Source organism: Podarcis pityusensis (genome assembly GCF_964106645.2).
Source record: "Podarcis pityusensis genome assembly, chromosome: 10".
Taxonomy (NCBI): domain Eukaryota; kingdom Metazoa; phylum Chordata; class Lepidosauria; order Squamata; family Lacertidae; genus Podarcis; species Podarcis pityusensis.
The window spans coordinates 47,741,302-47,755,665 of NC_138035.1; the positions used below are offsets into that span (position 1 = coordinate 47,741,302).

General features: G+C 43.9%; 1 long non-coding RNA gene across 1 annotated transcript in view; it reads left to right on the plus strand.

Annotated features, from left to right (window-relative positions):
- Positions 1-4,715: 4,715 nt before the first annotated feature.
- Positions 4,716-14,364, plus strand: part of LOC308486086 — a 47,804-nt gene continuing 38,155 nt past the window's right edge. Inside the window, exon 1 of the long non-coding RNA XR_013990934.1 lies at positions 4,716-4,772. This is a non-coding gene — a long non-coding RNA (uncharacterized lncRNA). The remainder of the gene's footprint in view (positions 4,773-14,364) is intronic.

Consider the following 14,364-nt stretch of genomic DNA (forward strand, 5'->3'; position numbering starts at 1 on the left):
AGGTGTGCAGGTGTCAAGGCTCAGGGACTACTATCCCTCCCCCGGTGGCAGCCAAGAAAAAGCAGATAACACAAGGAGTCCTTGCCACATAATTTATTCAGTATTCACAGAGAGCAAAAGGATGTAGTCTCTGCAATGATGGTGTTGTTCTCCCCTAATCTACGTCAGTCCCGCGGCCGCTAATCTGAGCCTTCTGCCGCTGAGCTCTCTGTTCTACTACTCTCAACGCCCGTCTGGTCCTGGGAGAAGCAGGGTCAGGAACGCTTTCCAAGGACACTGAGTCTGTCAGCTGTCTCTCCCCTGGTGCTTCTTCCTGCTGTTCCACTTCCAATATTTCCCAGCTTCTGCCCTCTGCAGCCTCTGAACTATGCCCTTCTGCAAACCACTGATCTAAATCTATACTGTCCTCCTGTTCTCAGGAAGGGCCAGGAGGAGGAGGGCGGTCCCCACCATTCCTCCTCAGTCCAGCCCCTGACAGCAGGGTGTGCATTTGTACTTGTTAAGCTGCTCAGCTGAGGTTTGGAAGGCTCCGCTTTGTTGCCTCAACTGAGCAGCCTCAACAAGCCTCTGGTTAGTGAGGAGACACCCTCCACAACCCCGAAATAGATCCTCTTTCTGCTCTGGGATGGGTCTTCTGAGGGAGGTGCGTTCCAGCACCTTTTTGTCTAGAAAAAAAAGCACTGGGTACACTATATTTTCAAAGCATTTAGATCCGATGTGTGTACAACTGGATAGTGAAGCAATAAAACCTTTGTCTCTTAGCAACATGCTCAGGTCCTGCCTCCTAGATATGTTTTCATCAATGCACACTTTTCTGTTTTATATCTTATAAATAAGCCACTGAACCTCACAGAAAACTAAAAGCAAATACTACATTCCGACTGGCAATAAACCTGTATATTAGCTAGAATTCCTCTTCAGAATTCTACAGAATTCATATGTAGTCCCACTCCTTCAAATTATTGCGAGAAAGCAAAACTACTTAGCTGGAATGGAAGCTAGAAGAGTCCAGCTATCAAAATAGAAGTTACCACTTGTTTAGTTTTGGAAAAGATCTTAAGGCTTGACCCTAACATACGCTGATCCAAGGCGTTTTTGGTCAGTGCCTTGATTTTGATATCAGGAAAATAATAAAAGAAGGGTTTAGGCAACAAAAGTGCATTTGTGTTGCCTCAAAGTGACAGCCGGTCTTGATGTAGTGCAGTGACTAGCAGTGAAAGGCAGTGATGAGGATGCTATCGATCTTCAAAGTTTGTGCATCTGATGACATTTTGAGCGCAGCAGCTTAGAAAGGATAATGCAGCAAAAAGGCAGGATTATCAGGCAAGGCAGAACAAGGTCTACTAAAACACATTACAATCTGGAAGAAATCTGCCAGTTGTCATGAGAGTATAAAAAGTCCTGTTGGATCAACCCAAAAGCTAGCACAGCACCCTTTTCTCCCTGTGGCCAGTTAGATGCCTGTGGGAAGCTGGCAAGCAGCAGCTGAGTACAACTGGCCTTGTTGCTCATCTAATGCTCTTCAAAATTTGGTGACCATCACTACATCTTGTAGGAGTGAATTCCATAATTTATCATTTTGTTTGTCCTGAATCGTCCAACATTCAGCTTCAGTTCTAGTATTAAGAGACCAGGGTGGGCTGGTGGACTTTCCCCCCATCCACTTTCTCCACCTAGGATGGCCAGGCCACACCGACCAATAATAATAATAATAATAATAATAATAATAATAATAATAATAAAAATAAATAAATTTTATTATTTATTTGTACATACATACATACATACCCCGCCCTCCCCAGCCAAGACCGGGCTCAGGGCGGCTAACAACCAATAATAAAAACAAGTTGATTAAAATACAATTTAAAAAACAAGATTAAAATCTAACATTAAAACATTAGGATGCAGCCTCTTCACTGGAGGAGAAAGGGAAAAAGAAAGAGGGGGAGGGAATCAAACTGATTCTAAGCCAAAGGCCAGGTGGAACAACTCTGTCTTACTGGCCCTGCGGAAAGAAATCAGATCCCGCAGGGCCCTGGTCTCATGAGACAGAGCGTTCCACCAGGCTGGAGCCAGAGTTGAAAAGGCCCTGGCTCTGGTTGAGGCTAATCTAACTTGCTTAGGGCCCAGCACCTCTAGGGTGTTGCTATTTATGGACCTTAAGATCCTCCGTGGGGCATACCAGAAGAGGCGGTCCCGTAGGTATGAGGGTCCTAGGCCTTGAAGGGCTTTAAAGGTCAAAACCAGCACCTTAAATCTGACCCTGTACTCCACAGTATCTATGTAGCTATCTAAACCTACCTATGTATCTACCCGGGTGTTGGTTTAATAAGGGAATTAGTCAATACATAGTGGGGGGGGGGATAATTGGCTTAGTCTGGAAAAAGTTCAGCCTTTGCAGTTTTTACATTCAAGAACCATTGCCCTCTGTATCACAGTCCCAGACTTTGGTGCCTCTCGTTAAAAATACCTGGGAGACAAGCTAGAGAAGCCCTCTAAAACTGATGATTCATTGATAGGATGGATCATTGGGCTGACAGGTCCAAGCCAGCTCCCTATATCTATATATAAAGCTCCGACCTGCTCTATAATCACTTCAGTTGCTCAGAATAGCAACCTAAAAGCTTTTCACATTTCAAATTCCATAATCTTGTCACTTTAGTTAAAGGCCTGCCTTCAAGATGGAGTAGATTTTTCTACCAGAAGTACACTTGCAACTCTTACATTTTTAATACTCTTCTCACTTTCAGTGTTTTCCCCTTAAAACACACACACATCACTGCCCCAACTTTGAAAACATAAAAGTTCTGAAAGTTGAGCAGCAAATATATGATACACAGTGTGCTTTAGGAGCATTTGTTAAGCATGCCGTGTTATAGGGTCACAGTCATGGCCCTCTGTTGAGATGAGTCTGAACCACATGCCACCACTATAATGAGATATCTGGTGGAGGAAGAACTGGCTTATAGTTAGACAATGGTTCAGTTGGCTGATTTGAAACTTGGCGGTTTGGGGAAGGTAGGTTGGAGGATGGCCCACTTTGAATTTGGGGTAGAAAGGATAAGAAATGGCTAATTTTACAAACGTTGAATGGATGCTTCAGCAAGTGGTGGGCACCAGGGCAACATCTAGTATGGCCTTGGGAGCCAAATGGGGCCTTTCAGGACTCTCTCTGTGACAGGCGATGAGGTTCTTTGAAGATTTATTTCCAGCAAGCCTTCAAATAGGAGTTTCCTCCATATTTTATTTTAGCACTCTTGTTGATACAAACTACTTCTTGTTCCTGGGGCAAGACACACTCCTATCATCTGTCAGTGGGTGGCTGCCTTGCTGCAGCAAAGCAATGATCGGGAGCTCACTTTAAGCTCCTGGTTGTTCCTTTGAACTCATGTCAGTACCTCCCCACACCTACTGTCAGGTGTGGAGCAGGTGGGCTTGGTTTTCTAGGCCAAACTGGTGCTTCAGCTGGGCCATATTTGACCCACTGGCCAGAAGTTCCTCACCCCTGACTTACAGATTTCTATACAATGCAATAAGCAAAACTACAGTCAGAGTGGATATCAAGTTGAACATGTGCGCTTTGAGAGCTGAGAACCTAATTTTAAGTGAATTGCTAATGAATCCTACATATATTTTGAAGGCCATGAAGCTTGAACTAAGACTTACCTACAGTCCCCAACTGTAATCACTTTAAAATAGACCCAAGATTTTAGAAACAATTTTATTCAAACCTTAGCTAGGAAATCCTTGGTCCAACAACTAATTTTTTTCTGGCATTTTTGGGATCAGTTCTATTCTCTATCATTTAGGCTGAAACGATTTTGTCCCAAATTAGCATTTTGAAAGTGCAGCCTATCTGCACTTCTTCTGTGGCTCAGGGCTGCAGAGATAAAATATTTAATGGTGCTAAATTTTTGAGACTATGCTGAGTGCACCATTTGCTCATGAAGTACTGAGGATTTTCTATGCAGCATGAAAAATAACTGCACTGTTTACTGAAAAAAAAGTCTATTAAATATTTGAGCTGTTTATGAGAAGTAGCAGATAAAAGTGACACAGAATCATCTGACTTCATTACATAACCTGCTAGCTAAATGTCAAAAGTGATAGGCAGGTGATGAAGAGCTCCAGTTCTTACTGCTTCCCTGTCAGCCTTCATGGGCTTCAAGGGTTAATTCGAAAATGGATAGCCTTCTTTTAAGGTATATAGTTTTCAAAGTGTTTTATTATATTGAATCCTATGGCCCTCCAGATGTTGTTGGACTGAAAACCTTTGTTATCTATAACCACTGTGTGGGATAACCAGCCTCATATAACCAACATGCTTAAGTTTAATTAATGCATGAAGGGGTTAAGATCAGACATACCCAAACTTGACCCTCCAGATGTTTTTTGGGACTACAATTCCCATCATCCCTGCCCGCTGGTCCTGTTAGCTAGGGATGATGGGAGTTGTAGTCCCAAAACATCAGGAGGGCCGAGTTTGGGGATGCCTGTCATAGAGTAAGCAGTCCCGCCAGGTTTAACTTGTCTTGGGAAGGACTAGGTAATCAAGTCTTTGTTTTCCTCCAGTCTGCCTAAGAAGTTCAGTGTATGAAGAGGCTAAGCTTGTTGCTCCAGCATAACCCCATGGCTTTCACAAGCCACTTGAGTTCCTGTACTAATAATTTAGGAACTTTCAGCACTGTAACTTAGCCAAGTTTTATTTCTTGTGCAGCTTTTTCTGAAGACTGCATGGAAAAGGACATGAATCTAACTTAGCTGGAGAGTTTGTAAGTAAACCATTTAAAACTTATGAAACGTGGATTCTCCAATGCTGGGGGAAGAAGGGCTACTTTGGAACTTCCTTGAACATTTTTAATGTTTTAATCTATATTTCTATTATTTCCTTTGCTGCATATTTTGCGATTTTAAACCTCACCTGGGGTTCTCTCACCAAAGAGTACCTGTATTAAGTCTGAATCTTGGCAGCCAGAGACTTCTCCTTTTATACCTATTTTTTCCTTGTGACCAGCACATTGGCCATGCTGGCTAGAGCCAATGAAGCTCCACAACATTTGCAGCACCACAGGTTCCCTATCCTGACAGAGAGACTAAAATTCATGCCCTTTGATTGTCAATGGACTGTATTTTACTGCCAGCGGTTTCTGTGCTGCTACCCACAGGCAAGAGATTGATAAAGCAGATTGGAGTCCTCTTGTTGCTTGCTTTGCCTTACCAGTGTGGCACCCATGGCCAGTACCTCCTTTGGCACTCATGAAAGGTGGCATTAAACATCCGCTTAAAAAATCCACAATGCATGAAAGGCTGATTGTTCTTCCTCCTCAGTTCTTTCAACTGGCTCAGCCTCGCCTACTTTGAAGCCATTATGCCACACCCCTGTGGCAGCCATTTTGTGATAGGCCACACCCCCACTGCCCTATATCAGAATTCCACATGTGCTCACTGGCCCCCAAAGGTTGGGGGCCCCTGCTTTACAGGCTCTCTTCTAGAGCTGAATTCCTTATATCAGATCAGATTATTTATCCACCTACCCTGGTATTGTCTACTCTGTCCATCAGTCGCTCTAGGGTCTCAGATGGGTTTTTCTCATTGCCTGCTACCTGGTCCTTTTTTAAAGCGGGAGAGACCAAGTACCAAGGCTTTCTACAGGCAAAGAATGTGCTCTATCACATGGGTAGGCAAACTAAGGCCCGGAGGTTGGATCCGGCCCAATCGTCTTCGAAATCCGGCCCGCATGGATTTTACATGAGTAGAATGTGTGCTTTTATTTAAAACGCATCTCTGGGTTATTTGTGGGGCATAAGAATTCGTTCATTTTTTATTCCCCCCCCCAAAAAAAATAGTCTGCCCCCCCCCAAGGTCTGAGGGACAGTGGACCGGCCCCCTGCTGAAAAACTTTGCTGACCCCTGCCTATCATATTCTCTCTGATGGCAAATTTCTTCACACCATGAGCCCCTCCAGACATCATATTAAAGGGCTTTTTTAGGGCTGATTATTTGTGCTTAGGATGGTATCAGGGTGGTTATACATGATCCCAATTTCAATGTCATTTGTGTCTGCATAAGTTTTCCCCATTCACTTTCTCGATGGTAATGAGATTAGGGTGGTGTACATTGTTTTCTGCCTCCCAATTGTATTGTTACAACACTTATGTTAGGCTGGGAGGCAATGACTTGCCCAAAGTCACTCAGTGAACTAGGATCTGAACTCAGGTCTTAAGTCCAACATTTTAACCACTGCATTCCTTGGCTGAAAAACCTAACCTCCACCCATGCAGGTATCAGCATGCTTGCAGAAGTACCTTTGGGGGGGGGGAGGAAGCCTCAGGGCAATGTCCCCCTAAAAACAGAGTCCAGTAAGGACCAAGAATAGTGGGTGAGGGATGGCGTGGGGAATGGAAAGCCAGCAGAGGGCAGAATGGAATGGAGAGACTGGAATCCTGGAGAACAACACTCTATGCTGCAACATTTTATTGCAGGTATCTCTCATTCCTCTCCTAATTCCAGTGTAGCTTTACTACTCCCAGGCTGCAGCTGTATGACTTTGTGTAAGGATTCCTGCATGTTCACCTGTGGAGCAGATTATTGGATCTGTGTTGGGGAGCCGCAGAGAATATAGTTTAGGGCTGGATGGGACGAATCCCAGTGTTTATGTGTTTTAAAGAAAGCACAGCACTAGGCTGACTGTGTGAATGAAAGCAAGCCACTAGGGGGAGATTCTGGATTAGAAACCTTAAAAAAATCACAATGCATCCAGTTGTGAGGCACACCACACTGTCTAGCTCTCGCTATAAAAGCCCAGAATGCAGTATAAGGCTCTTCACATGAATAGGGTTGATCCATGTGATGACACACATTATTGTCACTGCATGCAAGTTTGCCTGGACTGATGGGGAAACTCTATAAATAGCTTTAGGGATGTACACAATATAGTATTCCCCTGTCTCCATTTTTGAATTAAGTAAAAGATTTAAAGGTGTGTGTGTGTGTGTGTGTGTGTGTGCTCACAGAGTGGATCTCCATTCCCTCTCTTATAAAGCAACCTGGTGGGATGGAAAGTTAGATTCTGGTGCTGATCAGAGTAGAGGTGCTGGGAGAGGAGTCCTTAAGCCTCCTGTCTGTACAGTGGTGCCTCGCAAGACGAAATTAATTCGTTCCGCGAGTTTTGTCGTCTTGCGATTTTTTTCGTCTTGCGAAGCACGGTGTTGGGAAAGTTTTGGAAAAGCTTCAAAAATCACCAAAGTCTTTAAAAACCTCAAAAAAGGCTACCACACCACGTTTTATGAGTTGTTCCTCGAAGTCAAGTCGCAACTGTATTAACGGTGTTAAGAAAAAGGAAACAAACTTGCAAGACGTTTCCATCTTGCGAAGCAAGCCCATAGGGAAAATCGTCTTGCGAAGCAGCTCAAAAAACAAAAAACCCTTTCATAGAATCATAGAATCATAGAATCATAGAGTTGGAAGAGACCACAAGGGCCATCGAGTCCAACCCCCTGCCAAGCAGGAAACCCCATCAGAGCACTCCTGACATATGGTTGTCAAGCCTCTGCTTAAAGACCTCCAAAGAAGGAGACTCCACCACACTCCTTGGCAGCAAATTCCACTGTTGAACAGCTCTTACTGTCAGGAAGTTCTTCCTAATGTTTAGGTGGAATCTTCTTTCTTGTAGTTTGAATCCATTGCTCCGTGTCCGCTTCTCTGGAGCAGCAGAAAACAACCTTTCTCCCTCCTCTATGTGACATCCTTTTATATATTTGAACATGGCTATCATATCACCCCTTAACCTCCTCTTCTCCAGGCTAAACATGCCCAGCTCCCTTAGCCGTTCCTCATAAGGCATCGTTTCCAGGCCTTTGACCATTTTGGTTGCCCTCCTCTGGACACGTTCCAGTTTGTCAGTGTCCTTCTTGAATTGTGGTGCCCAGAACTGGACACAGTACTCCAGGTGAGGTCTGACCAGAGCAGAATACAGTGGCACTATTACTTCCCTTGATCTAGATGCTATACTCCTATTGATGCAGCCCAGAATTGCATTGGCTTTTTTAGCTGCCGCGTCACACTGTTGGCTCATGTCAAGTTTGTGGTCAACCTAGACTCCTAGATCCTTTTCACATGTACTGCTCTCAAGCCAGGTGTCACCCATCTTGTATTTGTGCCTCTCATTTTTTTTGCCCAAGTGCAATACTTTACATTTCTCCCTGTTAAAATTCATCTTGTTTGTTTTGGCCCAGTTCTCTAATCTGTCAAGGTCGTTTTGAAGTGTGATCCTGTCCTCTGGGGTGTTAGCCACCCCTCCCAGTTTGGTGTCATCTGCAAATTTGATCAGGATGCTCTTGAGTCCATCATCCAAGTCGTTGATAAAGATGTTGAATAAGACCGGACCCAAGACAGAACCCTGTGGCACCCCACTAGTCACTCTTCTCCAGGATGAAGAGGAACCATTGATGAGCACCCTTTGGGTTCGGTCAGTCAGCCAGTTACAAATCCACTGAGTGGTAGCATAGTCAAGACCGCATTTTACCAGCTTCTTTACAAGAATATCATGGGGCACCTTGTCAAATGCCTTACTGAAATCAAGGTAGGCTATATCCACTGCGTTCCCTTCATCTACCAGGCTTGTAATTCTGTCAAAAAACGAGATCAGGTTAGTCTGACATGACTTATTTTTCAGAAATCCATGCTGACTATTGGTGATCACAGCATTTCGTCTAGCGAGTTTTTTGTCTTGCGAGGCATTCGTCTTGCGAGGTACCACTGTACTCCCTTCCTGATTGTCATTTCCGCACTCTGCTTTTAGCTCTGATGGGAGTAAAAAAAAAAGGGCAAGTTGCTGAACAAAGGTGTTTTTCCTCATGTGGATGGAATTTAATAGTTACTTATGATAGGGGAGGGAATTGATTTACATCAGGGAAATTACATTGGAGCGTTAACCCACCAGACTGCTTCAAGAGAGCAAATCACAAGCCTCCCAGGGCTGTTTTAGCCCATCGTCATTTGTGTAAGCCCGGGTTGGGGAATTGGTGACAGGGTAAAGCTAAAGGGACCCCTGACCATTAGGTCCAGTTGTGGCCAACTCTGGGGTTGCGGTGCTCATCTCGCTTTATTGGCCAATGGAGCCGGTGTACAGCTTCCGGCTCACGTGGCCAGCATGACTAAGCCGCTTCTGGCGAACCAGAGCATCGCACGGAAACGCTGTTTACCTTCCCGCTGGAGTGGTACCTATTTATCTACTTGCACTTTGACGTGCTTTCGAACTGCTAGGTTGGCAGGAGCAGGGACCGAGCAACGGAAGCTCACCCCGTTGCAGGGATTTGAACCGCCGACCTTCTGATTGGCAAGTCCTAGGCTCTGTGGTTTAACCCACAGTGCCACCCGCGTCCCTTGGTGACAGGGTGGTAGTTGCTAAATACTATTAGGTCCAAGGTGGCTTTTTCCCCCAGCTGTCACATCTTCCAAGGTGGTTAGAGCCACCCACTCATGCGAAGACTCATTCATCACACCCTGAACCCACCCAGTCTTGCTAAAGGTAGCTATGGCTACCTTTAATCAGCCATGAAGGTCGAGCATCCAAGCGCCATGTTATTGGGTGCAAGTTCACAAATACTCTTGTCAATGCCAGCAGGCTGCAAAGCTGAAGCTGGTCCTACAAAGCCTGGCTTGACGGGGCATTAGAAAGCTCACTCAAGACGGCATCAATCGTGGCATCTTGCTTGCAGTGGAGATGACTGATTTTTGTCCTCAAAGCACCCAACTCTTCGAGGTTTCTGAGGTGTCCTGGTCTCCCTCCCTCAATGTAAGGCTCGACAGCTTATGGATCACGCTTAATAATTCCATGGGCCAATTTATCAAGGACAGAATGCAAACCGTGAAGTAGGTCCTCTTCTGCCAGCCTGGTCTTGACACAGGGATAGATCAAGAAAGCAATCTTCCTACTTAAGTGTTACTGTTGTTAATCAGAAATATTGGACCGTCATAGTAAATGGGGAAATTATGACTGCTCACTTTCAGAGAGCTGGTCTGTTCAGGATTTTTTTCTTACGGTATCACTCAACCAGTACTTGCTGTAGAAGGTAATGATATTCAACTGGTTACTATGGTAATGATGCACTAGTTGCCATGGTGCACAAGTACTGTGTATATATCTATTTATCAATTTATTTGAAGGCAGCAAACGGCGGGCAATTTTTCAATGTAATCAAATATGTCATAGGTAGTCTAGGGATAAAATGTAGATATGTACCAATTGCGCAAAGAAATGGAGGGACCCCAGAGATAAATTCAACACTTCTTGGCACTCCACATTTACATAGTTGCTAAATATGGGTGTGTGTGTCCCCCACAACTTTGTGGAAATTCTTTTTTTTTTTTAAATGATATTTATTGAAAAATTTTTAGAATTACAGAAATGAACACAGCAGAAAAAGAAAAAAAAGAAAACAAAGAGAAAACAAACCACATCAAACAATGTAAATTCAAAAAAACAAAAATACACCACAAACAGATAAAAACAAATCCATCATTCTCTAATCCTCAACTTTCATTACCTTCTTTCTTTGACCTCCTCCTTCTCCCTTTTTTTGTATCCTAGTTATTAATTATCGCAGCAATTCCTTTCCATATTTCATAATATTCTGTCATTACATTACCTTAATCTATTTTCATTTTATCTTATAGAAAACCTTAAAACTTAAAACTTAACTCTTATTTTTACCAACTTCTCATAACCATAATATTCTTACCTAATTCTTTAGACATTTTTGCTAGAGCCAAGTAATTTCGTTCCAACATTTTTCTAACATTAATCAATTTTATAAAACAATCCTAGTAATAAAAAGAAAGAAATAAAAACAATCCAATCTTCATCCAGTGTCCCTTCCTCCTGGTCCCGGGTTTTGTCAGTCCTCTTTATCCCATTGATCTAGCGCATTAACCTGGTAACCTTATATCCGAGGCCCTTAAGTCTCTTCCATGTCCCTTCCGCAGCTCTTCTTCATATTCTCCTTTCACACATGGGAAATCCAGCTTGGTAATGTTTTTGACCCTTTTCAACAAATCAGCCCCTTTTCCAAAGTCCAGACTAAACTCCATGTGGTATTTAAAAACATGTTTCAGAATCTCTCCAAGATTAAGAGCCCCCACAGCCCCAAACATCTCACGGCCCATTGCCAGACTTGGAAAGTCCAAACATCCCTGCATAGGGGGGGTCTATCCAACCCCCCATTTCCAAACCAGTCCAAACCTTATCTTTCCAAATCTGGCTTTTTCCAAGTTCATTTGTCAAATCCAAAAGCTCATGTTCCTGCAGGGCCACAGCTCCCTCCATCTCTGGCGCCCAAGATTCAGCAACATCCTCTTCTCTCATCTGTTCTGTCAGGGCACACTCCTGGTTTAATTCCTGGGTGGGCTCCATATAGTTTCCCACTGCCTGTTCAAAAATTCTGACCGCATTAGTCATCAAATCCGTATTCTCATTTAACGGTTCCAGTAGGGCATTTGTTTTACAGAGAGCACACAACAGAGCTTCTGAATACATTGTCCTACAAGGTCACAAGTCTATTTCCCACGACTGTAATCTGTAACAGCTGCAAGCTCCCTGGAATTAGTTACAGTTTCACAGTCTCCCTCTAGGGGGAAAACTTCTATTTGTTCTTTCTTTTAAGGACGAATCTAGCAACAAAGTTTCCTTTTTGAGATATTTTGTCAATATTTGTTCCTTTAAAATGCGAAAGGGAACAGTGGAATCACTATGTTTCTCTTCTTTTAGCTATCTGTCAAAAGCGTTTGTCTCTGGTCAATGAGCTTCAAACGTCAGTCCTGACACCCCGCTCCAGGATCAGGACGGTGGAAATTCACTTTACTTTAAACTCACTTCTGCAGGTTTAAACAGTCCGAAAAAGATCCCCCTTCTTCTCCTGCTTCCGAAGGGGGGTTCAACAATTTTAAATGATGAAAGTTAATCTTTTCGAGGCGATTTTCTGAGCTCTAGTTTACGTTGTCTTTGCTTTATTCTGTCTACAAAGAAACGGAAGGCTGACTTCCTGTTTAGACCTTCCCGTTTCAGTGCCAAATTGAAGTAAATTTTTAAGTCCAATTCCTTTCTGCTCGCAAGTCCTTATTTAAAGTCCAATTGTCCGAAATTTAAGTACTCACGGGTGATTATTTTAGAAGCCAAATTGTCCCAGGAAAAAGGCAGCGGTCTCCGGCAACGGCTATGCGGCTTCGCTCCACGGAAAAAGCAGTTGACTCTCAGCACCGCGCCACTTCCCCCTCTTCGCTTCGGAGACTGTTAGTGGGTTCCTTTGCGGGTTGGGGGGGCGCTAAGGGTGCCCGCCGAGTCCCATGGTCACAGGCTTCATCCGCCTGTGATTTTTAAAAGGGTCCCCGCTTCGCCGTAGCAGAAAAGACCTGTTTCGCACGGAGCTAGTCCCTCCAGATCAGAGGGAGTCCGCCATTGCCGATGGCGCCACCCCGGAAGTCCAACTTAGTGGAAATTCAACCCTTCCTTCCTGCCCCTTTGTCTAAAATATTCATTCATCTTCACTAGTGCCTGTTGGGACTGGGGTGGGGACAGAAGTCAGCAGTAGGTGGAGCCAACTAATTCTATTTTTTGAAATATTTTTTTTTTTACTTTGTTTTGTAAAAGAGCATGACATTACGTTTCCCCTTCCTGTCCCACTCCCCCAGAGCACAGACTCCTATGAGAAATCGTTGTTCCAAAGTTTCAAATGTATCTAATGCTCCTGCTGCCTTGCAAGAGATCTTTGTGAGAAGCGAAGGCTAAGGAATATACCTTACACAAATCTGGAGTGGAGTCCCCAAGAAGGTTGGATGGTGCCTTGTATGTCTCCTTCCAGTAACTCCTGCAGCCAAGCTCTAGTGCCAGATATATTGCTCTGCTTTCCTTTGGACCACATCAGCAAGGCAGAGAGGGAGGTCTTGTCGCCTGGGTAGCCTAGGAGCTCCATACGCACTGCAGAGGCTTGCATCCCTGAGAGGTCACTAGTGCAACCTCCTGCAATGTAGGAATCTCAGTTAAAGCATCCATGACAGATGGCCATCCAAGCTCTGCTTAAAAACCTCCAAGGAACTGTCAGACAGTTTTTTTCGAAAGTTTATTCGGGATCTCCTTTCTTGTAACTTGAAGCCGTTGCTTCAAGTCCTACCGTCCAGAGCAGGAGAAAACAAGCGTGCTACCTCTTCCACGTGACAGCCCTTAAGAACTGTGACAATTCTATGATTTTATGATCACCATGGAGAAACGCTTCTTTTTTTGTGTGGCCCAGCTTCTTGGCCAACAGGATCGTGGTGCCCCAAGAAGGGAGAAGTCAGGTCAAAGCATCACTCCTCTCTCCCTTAACCAGGATTTGACCCCAGGTCATGGCAGTTATCTGCTGAATCCTCACTACCTTAAACAACTGAACAACCTTCTCAGGTCTCAGCTTATCATCTCTATAGAATGAGTCAGTTGGCGTGTGCCGTGTTATTTGTGATGGCAAGATATCCCAAGCAGACTTTCCAAAGTTTGCTCCAAGTTAAGTAGGTGTAAATCAGCTGAGCAGGGATATATTTTCCTTTAACAAAACCATTTCAGAGGGATTCCTTATTCATACCCTACCTAACATTTTCCTGACGCTGTTGCATCCGTAATAAGGAACATTTGTATTAGTTAAATATTGAAGCAGGTTTCTTGTTAAGGTACAAAAAGGGAAGTGATGGAGATAAAACAAGACAGGCAGGAGATGAATGGGTTGTGTCTTTGTGACATCAAGATTTACCAGTGGTAAAAGTAGGGTGGATATGCAGCTACCTCCCTTTGTAACTCTGTCGTGCTGAAGAGGCTAATTCTGGAGACACAGCTCCATGCAAAATGCATGATTTGGCATCAATGTTATATAAAAAAAATATGCAAGGAATGCAATGCAGTGCATGGAGTTTTCTCCCTTAGCATTCCGTATCTGCTTCATGCATATAGTTTTCCTGCATTATTTCCTTCCAGAAGATGCAAATAATTCAAACTTGGTATATCCCTGTTCAGTCTTACTGGTGTTTTATTGCAGCTGCATTCTGCGACATGTTCTTGACACAATAATAGTGCTTTAGTTAGTGGTGGATTTATTCTGCTGAGTTTGTACTGTTTTTCTTCTCCAATGATACCATATTATTGCTGTCCTGAGGGGATATGGCCCAACCAAAGCGGGACAAAATAAACTAGTACATTTGGGCTATAAAAAAAGGTACGGGATTTCAGCATGAAGTTACAGGATATGCAGCGATTGACACAGCAGAACCACTCCAAAACTTGCTGTCACAAGCAGGGTTGAAAGTGGGATTGTGGGTAACCACCCAATAGCATCATGAACA